At 38.5% G+C, this 18741-nt stretch overlaps 1 protein-coding gene across 1 annotated transcript in view; it reads left to right on the top strand.

Moving 5' to 3' along the window:
• The window catches only part of lrba (LPS responsive beige-like anchor protein), a 177479-nt gene that overhangs the window by 991 nt on the left and 157747 nt on the right, over window positions 1-18741 (top strand).

The following is an 18741-nucleotide window of genomic DNA, read 5'->3' as shown; positions in this document are numbered from 1 at the left end:
GATTGACATGTAAAACGTTTGGACAAGTCTGACATCATTCACATTGGCATAAAAAGGTGTTGATGATTTTGCAGCACTTGGGATGGGGTACTTTTGCGCTAAACGTATTTTACTTTGCGGGTGAGTAGCCCACATTGGAAGCTGTAATGAGTCTTAAGCTAAATGACTTCTTTCTGGCTGCCCTTATTACTCTTACATGAAACAGTGTATTTGATAGCATTGTGCTACACAGACTAGATTCCTCAGAAGACTTTCAGTGCAAAAAGTACACTGCTGCTCTTATTTAGGCACAAATATAATGTTACACAGTCTCTTATTTTGGCATATTTCTCTTTTTTTAATTTTCATTTTATCTCCACACACTTTATATAACATTTTATTGGAACACACTGTCCTCAGTTTTTAATTGAGTCAGACATGATGACCAGTGTCAGAATCATCACGGCAGAAAAGCTGTTGCAGCTAACCAGTTGGTTGCTTTTTGTGACATATCCAGGTCAGTTACTGTGAGTGTGCCATATCTGTCTACTACCTGTTGGCCACCCTAAAGCCCTTATCCAGCTATGACTGTCTGCTGCACTGATAGCCCTTTGGCTGGCATAGTTATAAAATGCTTTCGCTGCACCTGCCATATGAATGAATGAAACTACCCGTAACAAGGAAGTTTAGCGTGAAGGAGAGAGCATGCTTGGCCTGAGTTTGGCTGGTTAGGTGAGAGAGGAAACCGGAGGGAGGAGAGGTGAAGGTGGAACCTGCAGAACTGCTTTGTCACTGTGGCAACACAATGGAGTCCTTTTTTTGTTTATTAGAGAGAGAGGGAGGCTCATCCTCCATGTCTGTAGTCATGAAGTTAACTCCCAACACCATCCCCCCACAGTGGAGGCAAGTGAGTTGTAGTAGAGACACTTCTCTGCATGTCATCAAGTTGCAGCACCGTTAAACACAAAGCTTCTTCATCATCCAACCAGTGTGACAACTGCTAACAAAAAAAACAAAAAAAGCAAACACAGGTGTAGATTTTCACCAAAGCTACTTCAAATATTTGTTTTTTTAATACAGCAAACAACGTTATGCAAGTCTCTTAACTAACAAGTTTTTACACAATTGAGTATTTGTTTATGAAATATCACAAGTTTGCAGAGCACACGGTGACATCAAATGACATCAAACCAAAATATATGTAGTTCATTAGCATGTTAAGACAAGGAAGAGTAGCAATTCATCACAACTGAGAAGCAGAAACCAGCATTTAAAAAAAAAAAAAAAAAAAAAATTGCTTAAAAAATGACTTAATTGAAGTAGTAAACAATTAAGCAATGATCAAAATAGTAATAAGCAGTAATAATAAAATTGACTAGTCATTTCAGCTGAGCTGTTTCACAGTGACTTGGTTCCTCAGAAATGTTAACTTTATTGCATAATACTGAGCAAAGATGAGGTTTCGTTAGAAAGTAAGGCCAGGATTTGCAGCTGTAGGGGCAGAGGGCCAACTTTGTCAGTAGCTTGTGTTTTTCTGAAGGTATATTTCTTGTTTTTTCCTTACTAACAAATACATACTTTGTATTTTAGTAAAAGGTGAATATTGGCTGTAATAATTGTGCCCTTGGTTACAAGGCAGTTTTGTCTTTCTCTTATTATTAATGAGAGACAGAGAAACATTAGACTTCCAATATGAAGCAGGAAATGTGAGAAGAAATATCTCAGGAAAGTATTGTTTTCAGCTGCAAGATCCAACTAAAGAAAGCTACCTATTAGTACATGTTTTTATTGTGTTTTCTGTAGTCTGGAAAAAGTCATTAATATTTCACAAAAATGAGCAGGAGACACAGCCAGGCACATGTTTTGACAGAAATATCAAGAATGCAGCTCTGCATGTGTCCATGGGACCCCTGTGTTTAGCATGGTCAGCATCATTTCGGGGCTTTGAGAGATGGCACCATGCATTTCATTATGCTTACCACCCTCTACACACACTCTCTCATGCCCTTCACATCCTCTGTTCACCCTCCACTTGGGCGATAATCTGATTTATTATATGGGCCAGAGCATATTGGTAGCATTTCATTTATAGGCTCACTGCATAAGTTCTACACTGTATTTGGTCAAATCCAGCATAGTTTTGTTTTAAATAAAGCAGCTCATTGTAGTGGCTTTTTGGCTGGATTTGGGTACTAAAGTTACTAAAAGAGGGAAGAAGAGTGTATCTCATATTTGTAGTCAAAGAAGTGGTCCACCTCTACACACTACACTGTGGGTTTATTCCTCTGTGTTGGTACACGTGGGTCCATGCTAGCTGGGTACAAAGTGCTACAGTATGTCAAATAAAAGTGAAAGTAAAGTTGAGTAAACCAGATAATGAGGAGTTGAAACCCTTGAAGGCCTGTTGATATTTCAGCTGGTATCCATCATTTTTAATTTTTTTTAATTAAAAAATGTGTTAATGTCTCTGTGTGGTGGGATATTCAAAATGCACAATCACATATTGTTATACAGTCAGAGACTTTCTCATACTTTCTCTCTGCTGAGAAATGCTGGCTGCCTTGTCATGGTTCGTTGGATTTTACCTGTCTCGGTTGACAATCTCAGTCTGTTTAAAGCAGAGCCGTTGGACTGGAAGCAATGAATTTCTCAGCATATGTTTTTTTTTTCATATGGATTATTTAATTAATTTGTTCGTGTATCGAAACCAAGCATAAGCCCAGTCATATGTCATTTTTTCAATGGCAGACTCACATAAACAGCAAGTTTGCAAGCAAACGTTTCTCAGTAAATTTTCAGTGTTTGCTGTAGACAATGACAGTATGTGGAAAGGTGGATTTCAGCTTTTGACTTGATAATCTTTACAGTGGCTTTTAGTTTATCATTGAAGACCAACACACACCTGTAGTAGTCCATCCACACAGGTGATTTCACTCATGTTTCCTGATTAGCTCTCAGGTCTGTTGCTGTGTATAAACAACCAAACATAGCTCTATCCACCTTTAACGTGACTAAAGGTCCAATCAGCCAGAGTAATTGAAAACACCTGTGTGGTTTTTTATGGAAGGCTATCATTGGTCACAGTATTTGTCATGGTTTTAGTTACTGTCAGTAAAAACATTTAATGAAAACAATATTCTCCAAGCCATTAACATAAGGCTCCACAGATTTGGTACTAAAGGATGCAAGGGGCAATTTATTTTAAACTGAATGGCTGCTCCCACTTCTGCAGAGAATGAGTGCCCTACTTCACACCTCTATGCAGCTGTCTGTCACTGTTTAGTTTGTGGCACCAAACAAAAAACCCCAAACCATACTGGTTCAGATAAAACGCTGGCCAGCAGCTCCCAACCCACAAGATCACACAAACTGATTTTACAGCATGCTTTTGCACCACACAAAGGGACTGGTGGACAAATGTAGCAAGTCAGACAAACCATTGGAGACCTATTTCTGGCTACCTGTCAAGTGTTAAGTCCAATGGTCGCTGGTGTTTTAGCCCTAGTATGCTGTGCCAGCTCTTGAGAAAAATATCTGGGTCTTTTGGGCCTGGTAAATGTTTTACTTTCTTCACCAGTCACTCATGTGCTTCATCTTTTATGGCAGGTAGCATACAATCTGTGTGTGTGAGCTCCTGTGCTGTAAGTGTAAGGGCAACCCACACTGTTACAGGAAGCAGCATTGTTTTGGTTTTTTTGGCCTTGCTAACTAAAACAATATGCTGAAAGCTGCAAGGAGCTGCAAAGTGGGGTGTTAATTCTCAGTTGGGCTGTCTGCAACAAACACTACTGACTGATGTGTCCGTCTACTCTGATGTCAGCCCACATAGAACCGTTAGCAGGCAGACAATACTGAAAGTACATTTGTGCAAAGATAATTTGTTTGTTTGATAATTTGATGCATGATAACACATAATAACAAGTACTTATATAGGCTGAAATAGATGAGGCAGAAACAAAGATTTCCATTTTGCAATATCAGTGTTCATTCTTCAAAGTTTATTATCCTGTTATAGGAGACCTCAGTGTACATAAAAACTGTTCAAACATGACCACTTATGTACCACGTAGGAACAAATGGGAGTGCAAAGGTCAGGGTGTTGGGGCCCTTAGATAATTCTGTAATTGTGGAATGAAAATATGAAGAACAAATGACTGCTAAACTTAAAAGGTCACTTATGGGACAATAAATGTTTTCTTAACAGACTCTGGACCATCAGATCTGTTTCTCTGTCAACTGTCCTATATAGCGTCAAACAATGAAGTCTGCTCTGTGCGTACGTTACAGTCTATTCTGATACTGATACCAGTGGTTGAGAGAGAGCTCATTGTGCTGCAACTTCAGAAAACACATTCAAATGAACAAAACAGATATAAACTCCATTATATCAGTTAAACCCTTAATGCACTAAAATCTGTAATTCACCGAAGTGTCAGTCAACAGTATCACTTTAACAGTACAGTGCAATCCTGCCTTCATAGAGTGAAGCACAGAATCTTCTAGGTCTCTGTAAACCATTGACCAGGCCCACAGCTCCCCTGGTAAGTGACACAGGAGATGGTTGAGTTTGTGGTGGGGAATCTAACTGTGGAAAGTAACTGTAAATGCAAGGTTGTGGGACTGGTTGCTAACTTTGTGGACAGCAGTTGAAACCACAGCTATCTGAGCACATGATTGTGTTCATGTTACTGTTTATTTCCCCTCAAACATTTAAAACATTATATTAAGGTAATATTAGTTTCCTTTTAATCTATACAGCAAAGAGTGCCAAGGACAAAAAAGTCTGTAACTAGGAGCAACCACCAGTTTAACTCAGCAATGTGTGTGTTTTGTAGGGACTAAAAATTCATCAATCGATGTCCCAGTGCCTCACAGACCAAAGTGATTCTCTTCTCTTACAAGAGTCTTTGATAAACAGCAGCCTGGTGCTTATGATTATTTTGAATGTAAGTAATGTGTAGAAATGATCAGTTTTGCCGGAAATGATTTTGTTAGAACAGGCTTCATGTTTTTAAATGTTAAATGCCTAATGTTGGAAAGTTTCTCTCATTTAGTTTTTGCCACGGATCACATACATTTTACTTAAACTGCCACCCTAAATACAATTTGTTAAATCTATATTGGGCTCTAGCTATAGCTTGAAAGTCCTATTATGTTTCTTGTCTTTAAATATTTCATGTTATGTGCCTGTATTTAGTTTCCTTTGTAAGGGGCAACTGCAGAGAAAATAGACACCTTGTTTTGTTCTGAATTTTAGGCTTTCTGTACTTTAATTTGAATCAAAGAGAAAAATCAGTTTTATTCTGTTTGTTCAGTATTATTTTAGGATGTCATTGTGCGTCTTTTGTGTGTCTGAACATGCACAGTATCTGTTTGATGGTGTGTTGTTGCCTACTTTATCATCTGTTGTACTGATGTCAACACAGAGGATCCTCCTTTGAGATTGGCTGTCATAAGTGAAATTAATTGTTCTGAACTGAATCTTCCCTGTATCTTTGTCACTTGCTGCTGCAGGGGAGAATCATGCAAAATAGCTTTACTCTAGAATTTGTCATTTATCAGGTTTTGAAATTGTTAAATTGATTTTAGTAGCTTTACTTTTGGTAATAGCAGATGTAGGCTATTTTTTGCCTTTGCCAACTAGGAACTAAGGATGATCAGAGTTAGACTGTGCGATGACGTATAAACCCTGAGTCATCAAATAAGGTTTTATACCAACAATTTAGACATATTTGATATTTTTGAAGACATTTAAGATCAGAGTATGAGTTTTGAGTGATTTAAAAGTAGTAGTTTAAAATGTAGCCATCAAAACCTGTAATCTCTGCAGTGACCGTGAAGTTGGGACCCTGATGATCAAATTGTGGGCTTATTGTAATTCCTATCGCTTCCTATGTGCATATGATGTAGACAGGAATGCAGCAAACACACAAACTCTCCCTTCAGTTGCTCACAATCCAACACAAGTGCCAGGGGAGTGAGGGCGATCCTTGTCCTCTCTCAAGGCATGCTTTGCTCTCTCTGGCAGCAACAAAGAGCCCTCTAATCTGACACATGAATGAAACCCTATCTGCTTCTCCCTGTTATCTGTCACATCAGCCCAATTCCACAGTCACACCTTTTGCCTCTTTCTCCACTGTAGCTAAAAGCTGTTTGAAGCACTCGCCTGTTGTCTAAATAAGCATGACCTGACTGTGTTTATAGTCCTGACTATGTGATTTGTTTTATTTTGCACATCACCCTTAGTGCTTTTTGTGTCCGTAGGTGACCTTTTTATTTCCCTGAGGAAAAAAAGGGGCATTTTAATGGCCATTTTGGCTGTGACATCTTGTTGACAGTTGTAGCAGTGAAATCAACACAATGATCATCTTAAGGCTGAGCCAGCATGTTGTTCAGCTGTAACTGCTTCTTAATATGCCACAGCTAGGATGTTGGGTTTCTGCTTACCTGCTCAGTGTGTCATTATTTAGGCCCACAGCAGATCAGATAATGCATCATGCCTCATCACCTGCTGTGTGCTGACAAACAAGCAGATGGCCTCAGGATTCAACAATGTTTGAAAGAGACGTGTCAACTAAGAGACTATGATGAGTTACGTAATGCAAATTTAGACATAACTGTATGAGAAAGCCTGAGAGACAGTATTTTGGGGCTTTGTAGCAAACGGAAATATCTCTGGGATGGTATTTTTCCTAATTCTACTAACATTTTGATGCGACTTGTTAACACTGTTGTGAACAGCCCATATCACAGAATGTTTTTCACATCTTCCTTTGGACAGAGTGTTTGAGAAAACTTGTTCCATATGGCACTTGGTAGTGCATAACTACGTCCAGAGTTTTTTTTCTCTTTTCCTATAATGAGACATATGGACAACTGAGTTGCTCTAGGGTTAAGGGTTTTTTGTGCTGGCTGTCACAGAATTGTGATAGAGAAAAATCAATTACCTTCATTGCTTATACATGTTTCAGCCCAGTGAGCAGGACTTTTCTAATTATAAATTTGCTTGAATTTTGTATACTTATTTGTAAACTAATTGGTTTGTGTGAACAGTTGGTGAATGTGAATAGAATACATTTTCCACCAGACATGATGCTTTTCAGAGTTCTGTGTGAACTGTAGAGCACACACTATAAACAAATTTACATTTGTTTTTTCTGTTAAAGTTGGTTTTGAAGCTGTTGGAGTAAATGCCAATTATTCTCAGGGGACAAACCTTTTGAGAAAAAGTACAACTTTGTTTTTATATCTGTGGCTTCACACCCCTTTTCATTAGCTTTCAAACAAAGCAATAAAGCCATATTCCTTGGGTGAGCGGTATCCCTCCACCAAGAGTAGAAACCACTCTCCATTCAAACTACTCAACCTCAAGTTTGCTGTTAAACATGGTTAAATAGCTGGAGTGTTTAATGAAAGATTTAACAGTTTTTATGAAATTATTTCTCTGCATCTGTGATTGCTGCAGTGCAGTTTTAGGAAACAGGGCCATAATGTAGTCTACTTCTTGGCCTACATCTCTCCTCTTATTGTTTCTCCTATAAACAGTGCCAGGTCACAAAGGCATTTTAACTGAATGCTGCTGGTTAAGTTGGAGGAAGCTGGGAACAGGAACTGTTGCTGGAGACTCTCAAAGACCAACAGCTTGATAATTAAACTCTGCCCCTGAGTCAGCCACAGGGTCAGTGAGAAACTGTTCTTTCCAGTCTTTTTGTAGGCAGACTAATAGTGTACAATTCAGAGAACAGCTAGGGTAAGTTTACTGCCCGCTCCCCAAAAAAAGGCAGACAGGCACTGATATCTTGACACCTGGGTAAATATTCTATGGTATACAGTTGAGTAAACTTTTTGTCCTTACAAGGAGACACCCTTATAACTGTACTGAGTAGATTCCACATATTGGCAGCACAAAAAGACTGTAAGAATAATTTCTTTGCTTGCTGGCTGTCAGTGGAGGGGTGAGGAAACATTTTAGTCATGTTCAGTGAGTAGACTCTTGATAGAGTGTGTTTTTGTGGTTGTTAATAGTTTTGCATTTCCCTTTTTGCATTTAGATTTTTCAGTTGCTGTGTAGAGACAAAATTTCCCCCCAGTTGCTACGTCCCACAGAAAGTAGAAGCCTGGCGTGTTAGAAACTCAGGGTTCTTCTCTGCAGCAGTCCCATTTTGACTTTTTGTTTTGATGTAATCTTGCCTAGTGCAGCTTTAGCTTTATGTATCACACCTCAGTGGGCTTTTGCACAATCCCTTCCTTCACCCACCCATCCATTCTTTAGCTCCTTATTCAAGTCAGGGTAGCAGTGGTGATAGGGAAACTAGAGCCTTGCAGATGTAATTCTCCCTCACAGCTTTCCATAGAATCTATAGCAGGTCTGTGAGGAATTGTTGTTCCTTTGGCTTATCCAAGGTCTGCCCCAGAGTCTTCCTAACATGCAAAAACCTTATATACATACATGGGGTATGGTGGACATGTTTGATGTTTTTTCATACACAGACCTGACATAGGTTTAACAAAGCTCTGGAATAAGCCACTAAGTGGAGCTTGAATTAAGATGTAAGCACAGTTTTCACCTGATCCCACCACCCCTTGTCCAGATATAATTTACTGAAAAACTTAAATGCTCCCAAAAGATCTTTCTGATGGTCTCTGAACTCCTGCTCGTCATTTGTATTCATTATTCTGATGATGCTCATAGCTTTGTGTATAGAAACACTTAAATAGATATTTTTTTGTTTGTTTCTTAGTGGTTACTACCTCCGGAAAATGACCAATGGTATTTTGTTGTTTTTGTCACTACCAGTCACAGCACTACAGCTGGCTTATGTAAATTAACCTTTGACCTTGACCATGAAGATCATTGTCATTGCAAAAATAATGATTATGTGCTTTCAGTGGATAATGGCACTGCAGACATACTGGTTACACAAACACACACACACACACACCATGCAAACACTGTTGACATGTTGGAACACCATAGCAGAGCTTTTGGCTAAACAGGAAGCAGTATTAACCTCCTGGTCCACTGTCTTCTCTTCACAGTGGGGGGTGTAATGATATGCAAATACTGCTTGCCTGCTAGCCAGGTTTCAGTGTTAGATGCAGAAAAAAGGTGTGAATATTAAAACATAATGTGAAGTGCTGCTCCTTTTGTAAAAGAAATATTATGTTGAAGCCTCAAGCTGTTACCCCACCTTAGTTCCTGTGGTGGAGATTTCTCAAGGGGAAACACAAATTGTTTAAATGCCAACACATGTTTTTCATCTGTTGTGTTTTGGAGCACTGTCTTCTGCTTATTTCTTGTTTTTAGGCATATTAATTAGTAGTGCTTGTATGTTTAAGATACAACTATAAATATTACATGATGATGCATCTTGTTTGTCTTGTGGGGATGAAGTAGCTTTTTACAGCTTTTTAGTGATACCATTGAGAATCTTGCAAATTGCTCATCATTTTTGCATGATGCAGTATGGCTCGAAATGGTGCTTTTCTTTTCAAAGGAAACCACATTCTGTTGCTCTAATCACTGTTTTTGTATGAGTGTCTTAAGAAATGTATGCCATACATACCCTCAAGGGCAGATCTTGATGCCAGACCTTTCTTGACTACTCTACCCTTTGCTCACATAAATTAAATTGTGTTATGTGTTTAGCAAATCTTTTTAACAGACATTAAACATGAGATCTATTGTCCATTTGCACACAAGAACACTGTTTGTAGTTCGCTTCTACCTTTGCAAAGCACTGTTGTACTTAATGGACACCTCATGATTGTGTGTTGATATAGTCAGCTCACATGCAGTCAGGAGTATGTTTGCAATTTGCCTGTGGCCTGGGAAGGACACTGGGCGTAAAGAGAATTAAGGTGATTCTTGTTTTTGCTAATATTTTGCTATGATTCCCCACTTGATACTTTCTTCAGTTCATTATGTGCTGTAGGTTTCACAGAGGCACAGAGCAGAGGTTTTAATGGCCCACTATGCTCTACACACTGTGCTGTGCTCCAGATTTTATGATTTCATGGGTAGGTGGTGATAGTGGTGATGATATCCAACCATATTCACCTCAAACAAATAAACCTTTGTGTAACAGGACTGTTGCTGAATCCCGACACAATGGTGACCATTTAGGAGTTTTTCTCCCCCTTCCCTGCTTGTAAGCAAATGCTCTAGTTGTAGTCGAGCCTGTAGCATATTCCTCTGTATTAGTCATGGGGTTGACTGCATGATTCCACTCTTAAAGAATCATCTGCTTTCCTCCAGTGTTTAATTGTTTGGTAATAATTCAGTTTGTCAAAATTTTTCTGTGCATATTACTCAGCTATGCTTATGTGGTAGAACTGGTATGTGAAAACTGAGCTCTTTTGAGGTGAGACATTGGCGGAGAAACAGCATCCTTTTCATGCATGTATGCTCGCTTTATGTGCAAACTAGCAGTGTGTGTATCTAAGACCAGATGGCATAAAGTGGAAATTTAGTGTGACTGTTCAAGCTTGTATGAGTCTGAATGGCAAAGACAAGACTGAGCCCATTAAATGATGGCTTAGACAGATAGAGGGCCATTTGGCCAAATTTGGCCCCCATGTAATCTGAAATGTTGCTTAGTGTGATACATCAAACAGTAATGAAGGAATGTTTCATTAGTGTAAGTGTATCAATGTAGATATAAAGCCTAACAAACTATCATGGTGTGTTGCTGTGTATAGTTTATGAGGCCATGGACAATGCATGGTAATAACTGAGATCCAGTAATCTTACCAGATAAATATCAAATAAAAAATGAAATCAGTTTATTTTGATGAACAGTTCTGTATCTTTTTAATTCAAACACATTTTCACTGAAAAATAACATTTCTGGATCACGAATATAAATAATGACAATATTGTGTTCTTTTCTAACATTAAAAAGAAGGGACTCCAGCATTCTTTAAACACTCACTATTCACCTTTTTTTCTTTACAGAGTTTGAGTAAGACCTGGTGACTTTTATGAGGAGTTGACCGCTGGCTTTGACTGTAGCTTAGCTTAACTTAAGACCCAATTAATTGATCTGATCCCTGTCGCCCCTATGTCTTTAAGTCTTTGTATATTACAGGGCCATGCTGAAGATCTAAACTTGGTTACTCCACAGACAAGTAGTTTCACTGAAGCCATAGAAGAAGTAAAAAAAACAACACTTTTTAAAGTCAGTCTTATTACCAAACCATTGAAAATGACACCCAAACAGAAGAACATACATTAGACAGGGGCCTGTATCGTCATTGCAGTGAACAGAGCTCAGAGAACTGGCCCTTGGCCGAACCTGACTGCTGACCCCTAGATAGTTCCTCTACCCTTGACCTGCTTTCACACACACTGCATCAGCAACTCATCTGTTGCCAAGCTCTGGCATGCAACCTGTAGGGAATACAGGCCACACAGAAGAGATGAAGCCCATAAATAAAAGCTGCACAATCAATTGTAACACAGTGCTTACTGCTGAAAATTTTCGGGTTCTGTCTCAGCAGGTTAGAGAGGATTTTTGACCAGATATGTGATATTTTTCTTCTCAAATTGTCTTAGCCGTGGTCAGTCAGTGCTGCCTGGCTCTCTGTACTGTTCCTGTTTTTTTCCCCCCCTTTTCTCCACAAGTAAAAAACGTTTTTGTAAATCTGTGCCTTGCACTGTGACAACTACCTGTTCTACTGCACAGTCTCAGTGGCTTACAAACCACAGCAGGAAACTTGCCACATCCTGAGTGCCATGATATTGCTCTACCGTCAGCCACTAAAACGATAACTGATTTCAACGTTACTCAGTAGCATCCTTTTGTGTCCTTTGTTGGTCTTTTTTGCAAAGCTTTGCTCACCACACTGTTGTCATTTAATTCTGTGACAAAATGATATCAGTTAAATTGTGGTTTGAGCAAAGCAATGATGCTGTAATGGTGTGAAGATGCTATGCTGCTCCTGTATCATCTGTCCTGTACAATGAAGCGTAGGCCATCCATTAAGTTCTGAGATGGTGCTTATCTGAAGTTTATTCAGAAGTGTTGGGGCTCCCATTTTTTTTAAAAAAATTGGCTTGGTTACATTGATTTTTTTTTCTCGTTGGTATCAAGTGAAGTGGGCTGCTTCAAACAGAAATTAAAATGTGTTTGCCAAGGACATGTCCAAGATGATAAATCTATCTGGACACAATCTGAGGCTCAGTACTTTTTAATAATTAAACAGGTAAATCTGGAACAATGTAACATTTGTCCATGAAGCATACTATGGCTATTGATGTTGTGGTCCTTGCTACAAAAAATTAAGAATGACTGAAAAAATGAATCTTAAAAAATCTAATGTTCAAGAAAGCCCAATAGCTAAGCCTAAAACTTGCTGCAATCGACCCCTTCTGAAAGATTGTGTCATGATTGGTTTGCATTTTTTTGAAGTACCAGGCTCCGCTTCAGGAGAAAGAGGAGGATTAGAAAAATGTTGTGGAGTGTAAATTAATGAACTTGTTTAGGTATAAGGGGTGAGTTTAAGGCAGGGCAATCCACACCCAGATATTTGATCATCTGCCAGAACACAGAGTAGGCATCTCTACATTCCTGAAAGCAGGAGATCACTTTCCTTCCTCCTCATTACTTACTGAAAGAGGAAGATATTTTTCCATATTTTTTCATATATCAAAACATATATGTTTAAATGAATGATAACAATCAAATAGCTGTTTTCACTTATGATCTAGAGCCAGTAACAAGATTTGCTTTCTTACTGTTGACTATTCATTACGACAGTTCTGTAGTACAAGTTAAGTTGATCAGTAATTACACCTGTATATGTTTTATTCTGTTCTTGACATTATCTGTGATTTATATGTCTGATACTTCAGGTGCTGTAGAGTGTTCTTGGATCTTAGGGGTGGCGGAGGTTGGGAGTTGATCCTTTGTTTAATGTTCAGGATTAATGTACAGTGTTTAAACTCTTCATTTGAGGGGCTGAGACCAGGAAATACTTGGAAGAAAAAAAAGATTAATTATCTGAATTGCCATTGATTATTTTACTATTGATGCAACTGCAGTATATGAAAGAACAGATAAACCAACTTTCCATCCTAATACTCAGGATGTGATGTTACTCTTCCTGCATTAATCTACATCAATCATAGGTCCAGGGTTCCTTTTGAGATGTCAAAAGAATGATGCAGTAACCCATAAACAGTGACTGTCGACATCAGGCTATGCCATCAAACATCTACGGGACCATCAGATGGGCAGCACCTGGCCACAAACCAATGAAAGAAAATGTTAAAAGGTCGAGTGTGTTCATGCTGGGTTATCAATGTGGCATCTTACATCACAAGTGTTTCATGGAATTATGCCCAAGTCATCAAGGTTCAACAGTTAGTTTTGGCATCCCAGAGGCAACAGTCTCCTCTCTAAAACATCCAAAATATGCCTATGGCTTGGAGACTTCTTTTTAAAAGACCAGGCTGGAGTTTTTTATGGTGGCCCTGAGGATCAAAATAACAACAATATTTCACAAAATACAATGACATTTCATGTTATGGAAAAGGTGGGACAGTACCTCCTGTTTTTGAATTGGACAGAACTCAAGTCCCTGGTGTGTCCCAGCATTTAGGGTTAAGGATAAGGTTAAGCCAGATGATTTGCCATATAAAGGAATTCTATGTAGCTGACCATTTGAGTTGACATAAACATGTCCAGAACATCATCAGTGTAGAGTTAAGAATGTCCTCTGGCTGATCTGGTCTAGCACCAGTCCACCTTAACACATCCACTGAATAAACTCTGATTGACTGTTGGTTCTGTTCAGTCACAACAAGAAGTGCTGTCCTATCCTGTCTGTAATCTAAATTATGTTGGATTTTGTGAAATGTTGTGTTCAGACCTCAGGCGCATACTTTTTGCATGTTTAGCTCTACAAATCACACATACTTACAAGTACTCACTCAGTAAATACTGTATAAATCACACAAAATGAGGGAGGCAGTGGCATTTGCACTCAGTGCAGTGGTCATCAAGGCCTTTGCAGAGCAGAATGCAGAGGAAGCTGCAGTGACACAGTTAAATACAGACCACAGGAAGCAGATTAGAGTGGAACATCTATGTTGGGAAATGCAGACAGTTTCCTGATTCCCTGTTCAGGGTTTCCCTGAGGAAATTGTTTAGCTGAGGTGCACCTTTTCCATGAAGGTTTAAATATTTTATGATGTTAGTGGTACTTCAGACACCTCTGCCATAAAACACTGAGAAACCCTGTCATTTATTTTAAAGCAGATCAGATTGGCTATTTTAGATATATGACTAATATTTACATGATTTTATATAAACGCATTTAGTAAAATCTTAGTGATGTTTTAAACAGTGGAATATTTTGAATTAATAGAACCACCTTGAAAAGTATATATGTCAAGGGGTTTATCCTGATGCCATTAAAGTCATACATACAGTATAAATTGTGTAATAATGTAATTCACAGCCCATGCTTTGTCAGGTTTAAAGTCACATATGAACATCTTTCATGAAATGAGGAAGGCAGCAAGACACAGCAGACAGTCTAAAGTTACACCTGTCCTGAGCCATTACCTGTGACCTCTTGTTATCGACTGTGTACAGATTTCTCAGCAGGTTATTGGTATCAAATTAAGGACATCATACTGTTGTTTGTTCAGCTCTCCTATATGTCTTACTGGTATTTCAGTCACTGCAAGAAATGGTTATGATGGTGCACATAGAAAAAGTCCTAGATAGGCTTGGGGTTATCAGTAGCATGCAGCCTAACTAAAGATACACTGATCACTTGTGAAGCAGTAGAACAATGTTTTGATGTGTAGGTCATGTTGTTTGTATTTTGTGTTCTACTAGCACAAAGATGCACATGCATATGGTCAAGTGATACATGTTTGTCAGCTTCAGAGGGTGGTAATACCTGCAACACAGATTTTAGAACAATCAAAAAACAGATATACTTTATAAGGCAGGAATTGCAGTTAAAATGTTTTTTAAGGGTGTATACTGTGAATTTTGTTTCAATTGTTGAATGTGAACAAAACTGTTTGAAAACTTCACAGGCTGGCTTTAAGTTGAAGTGACTAATCAAGGGTGGGTCCTTCATGTTGAAATTCTCATTTCACTTCTCCGTGCATCAAGGCAGGCTAGAATTCCTCAGTAATGTTTATCTCTTTCCTTCTTCACCTCCCTGATCCAGCAGCTATTTTTAACATGTTGCACCAGTGCCAACCTGCCTATTTACTGCTACTATGCAAACTAAAATCATAGGCGGTGCTGTATCAAACAATGAAATTCTTTGTTTACCTCATGATCGAATCACCTCTTTCCCTGTCTGCGTTTCTGGCAGTCGCTGCACAGTAACAGAGGAAGCATATTCTTCAACATGAATTTTGTTAATACTGAATAACCTATTCCAGACAGAGAGCACATAAAGATTTTCTCAAGTAGAGAGCCATGCTGTCAATAGATCATATTCAAGTATTATTTTAATTTTGAACATCTCATTCCAGAAGCAGATGACTTTGGTCAGTCAAAGTATTTCTGCAAAACTAAAAGATTGCCCTAAAGCCTGGACTCTGATGTCTAATGAGGACCATTTCCTGACAAGCCTTTTCCTTTTGTTGACAATAGCAGCCACCCTGCTCAAGCTAGATTGCTAGATAGACAGAGCTCATGTTAAAGAGGACTGTTATACTGTTCACCGCCATATGTATTTGCTTTGCTACATCTTAAAAGGTCAAAAGCAGCTTATCACTTTTGTTCCAAGTCTCATCCAAGTGCATGTACATATGTTTGTACATTTGTTTGCTGAACCGCATGTGATCCATGTGTGATGACTACTTGACAAGCCGTTGCTTGTATTTTCATCACACCTTACAATGTCAGCAAGTGAAATAGAAGGGTGGAGCAGCATGGCAATGGAAAGGTGGATGGTATCATAATCCTCCATGAAATTTAATTCCTCTCTCTTCCATTTGGAAAAAAAAAACCAAAAAAACACAGGTCCTAATGATGTAGTTGTTCTGATTTTTCTTGTAATGGGGCTTTGTTTCTCCTTTCACACAGTGCAGATGGCATATTACAGGACAAATTTTGATGTGATTGCATGAAATAATTCAGTTGAATGTAATCTAAAACCGTATGGGCAGGCCATTTATATCCACTTGTTACGTACTCTTTTCTGTATGTTAAACCACACCTGTGTTCCCATGAATGGAACAACCAAAGAAGTTATGTGTTGATCAGACTACTGCCTAAGCATCATCACGTTTAATGTAGTGTAAAAATGACTGCCAGCCATTGTTTAAAACAAAAGCTTGGCAGGTTATGCTTCTGAAGATATTCTTAGAAATACAGCTATTTAAATATCTCCTTCCACCTACTGTACCTCTCTGTCATTGTTTGTCTCATATTGTGAAGAAGGCAGCATTGTGGCACTGATGAGAGAGAGCGTACTCAACAGCATCAGATGATCAGTCTTCTAATTTAAAATTAATTAATTTAATAATAATGAGTAAAAAACAAAGAATAATTTACAAATCAGAGCTGAATAATCACTGCTCGCTCGTTAATCTCAGTGTTACTGTGCCATCAAACACAAACATGCACTATGAAATATTCATGAAGTGGATTTGGAAAAACAACTTGTTATATATGAAGTGAGTGAGTCAGTTAAAAAAGGTTCTAGTGAGCTGGGATCATTGATCAGTGTTTGCCATGGTCACTGCATGCATAATTGTCACCACTTTACCTTTTACTTCTGCTTTGACAAATGTAGAGTGCCAGACTCATCCACCAGGCAGGGTGTAGGTAGGTTTAATAAAAGAAGTAAGCAATAGTAAGAGGCCATTATTTTTTAACAAAATAAACTATAGTAACATGCCTTATCACAGTAAAACTGAGGTAATTCATAATTCTTTAGTACTGACTTTGTAGAGAGCAGGGCTAGGCAGTATCTCCAGAAAATATTTTCATAATGACAATTTTTGTGCCATATGATATTATTTATATAGTATTAAACTACAAGTATAAGTAGGTTTCATAGTACACAGGTGTATCAGGTGTACACCATCAATAATTTAGATATTTCCTGATTTGCAATAACATTTGGTCAACAATAAGGTGAATTTTCACTTGTTTTCCATTCTCTGAATTCACAACCCACCTTTGATTACCCTCCTTTGTAGTTTATATTTATTTACACTAAAGGGAACTTCCATTTTCCTACTAACACACAATTGGTTGGTAGAAGGGGACCTATTTTATTCCTTAGTTGGGCTCTTCTCCAGAGTTGAAATCAGAGCAATTCCACAACATGGTATACTTGAACTTGTATATTTAGAGAAAAATCAAATTAATGGTTTATTTTAGCGAGCATTTTCTAGCTGCTTCATCTACCTGTGCTGTGTCCTTCTGTCAAATGTCAAAATGTCCTCAGTTTAATTGGGTTAAAGTAAGCAACAGAAATATTGAAAGGAAATTATACACAATTTGTTAAACTGAGGACTAAACACTAGGCAGACATGAGTACCTGGTAGATGCTCCATGTTCCTCACTGCCATTACACTTAGATAGATTCCTAATATATATTGCGTTCTGCATATATTTAAAGTGTAAAAACACATGCATTTTTTTAGTATAAAAATCTTTTTACAATGCATCATAAGCCCCCACAAGTAAAGTACCTTATTTTCACTACAAGGCCTCACCTCACTGTTTCCCTTCATCTTCTCCATCAGAAGCTCATTCTACCATATCACTGCTAGCACTGGGGGGATTTGAGTTGGACAGATTATTTGGTTGACCAACCTATCAGCTGGAGCCATTTCAACATATCACATCAGTATGTTGGAAAATGTGAGTGTTCATCAGCAGTGAAGAGCGCAGGATTATAAGATGTTGTCATATCACGAATCATGTTTTGGGTCACTGTGATGGATGTTTCGCTTCGGGTGTTGTGAAGGGGGGCTCTTGTGGAAGAATAAGCTAAACTGCTTTGGTTTGACAAGATAGCTTGTTAAAAGAGATCCAGTTAAGAGAGCTGTTGAAAAAAGTAGGCCAGTGGTGTGTGGTGAAAGCATGGTTACTCTGACAGCCTGTTTGTTGAGTATTTTGCTGCCTGGATTTACATTAAAATGGATTGAAAACCCTTGTCATGCTGGGTTGCTGTTGAACACAAACTGGTATTTAAAGGGCAATATGAACCTCAAAAGACCTTAGAATGACATTTACATGTTTTTTCAACCTTGAAGTATAACAACCCAACATGCGGGAGAGAAATACTTATTACTCATTGTAAGGTGAGATCGACCAAACGTTAGAGAATTCAGATCTTTCCCTGGACTTGTCCCATGCCTTATACATCCAAACTGCCAGATGATATCTCAAGTGATATATGAAATGTTCTCTGATTGCTCAAAGTCAATTCACAACCTGACGTAAGCCATCTGACAAACTAGAGACGTGAGCACAGATTTGTCACGGGCATTCTTTTATTGTCTGTTTCTGCTGCTGTCTCATTCAGGCAAATTACTTTATATTCAAATGATTTCACCCATAGAATTAATTGCAGTTTCATTAGGGAGAGAATTGGAAGAGGAACATCAACATGGATACACAGACACAATGAACAGACAGGCTCATCACCCTGTAGCCATGGCTTGACAGCATCAGTGTTTTCTGCCTATTAATTTTAGCTGAGTAATTTCCTCCCCTTTGGTACAAAATGGCCATGATTTGTTGCTTTCTCTCATCCTCAGCATCA

This window comes from Lates calcarifer, linkage group LG5, assembly GCF_001640805.2.
Source record: "Lates calcarifer isolate ASB-BC8 linkage group LG5, TLL_Latcal_v3, whole genome shotgun sequence".
Lineage (NCBI taxonomy): Eukaryota > Metazoa > Chordata > Actinopteri > Centropomidae > Lates > Lates calcarifer.
The sequence above is the reverse complement of the archived record's forward strand: the minus strand, read 5'-3'. Positions and strand labels throughout refer to the sequence as shown.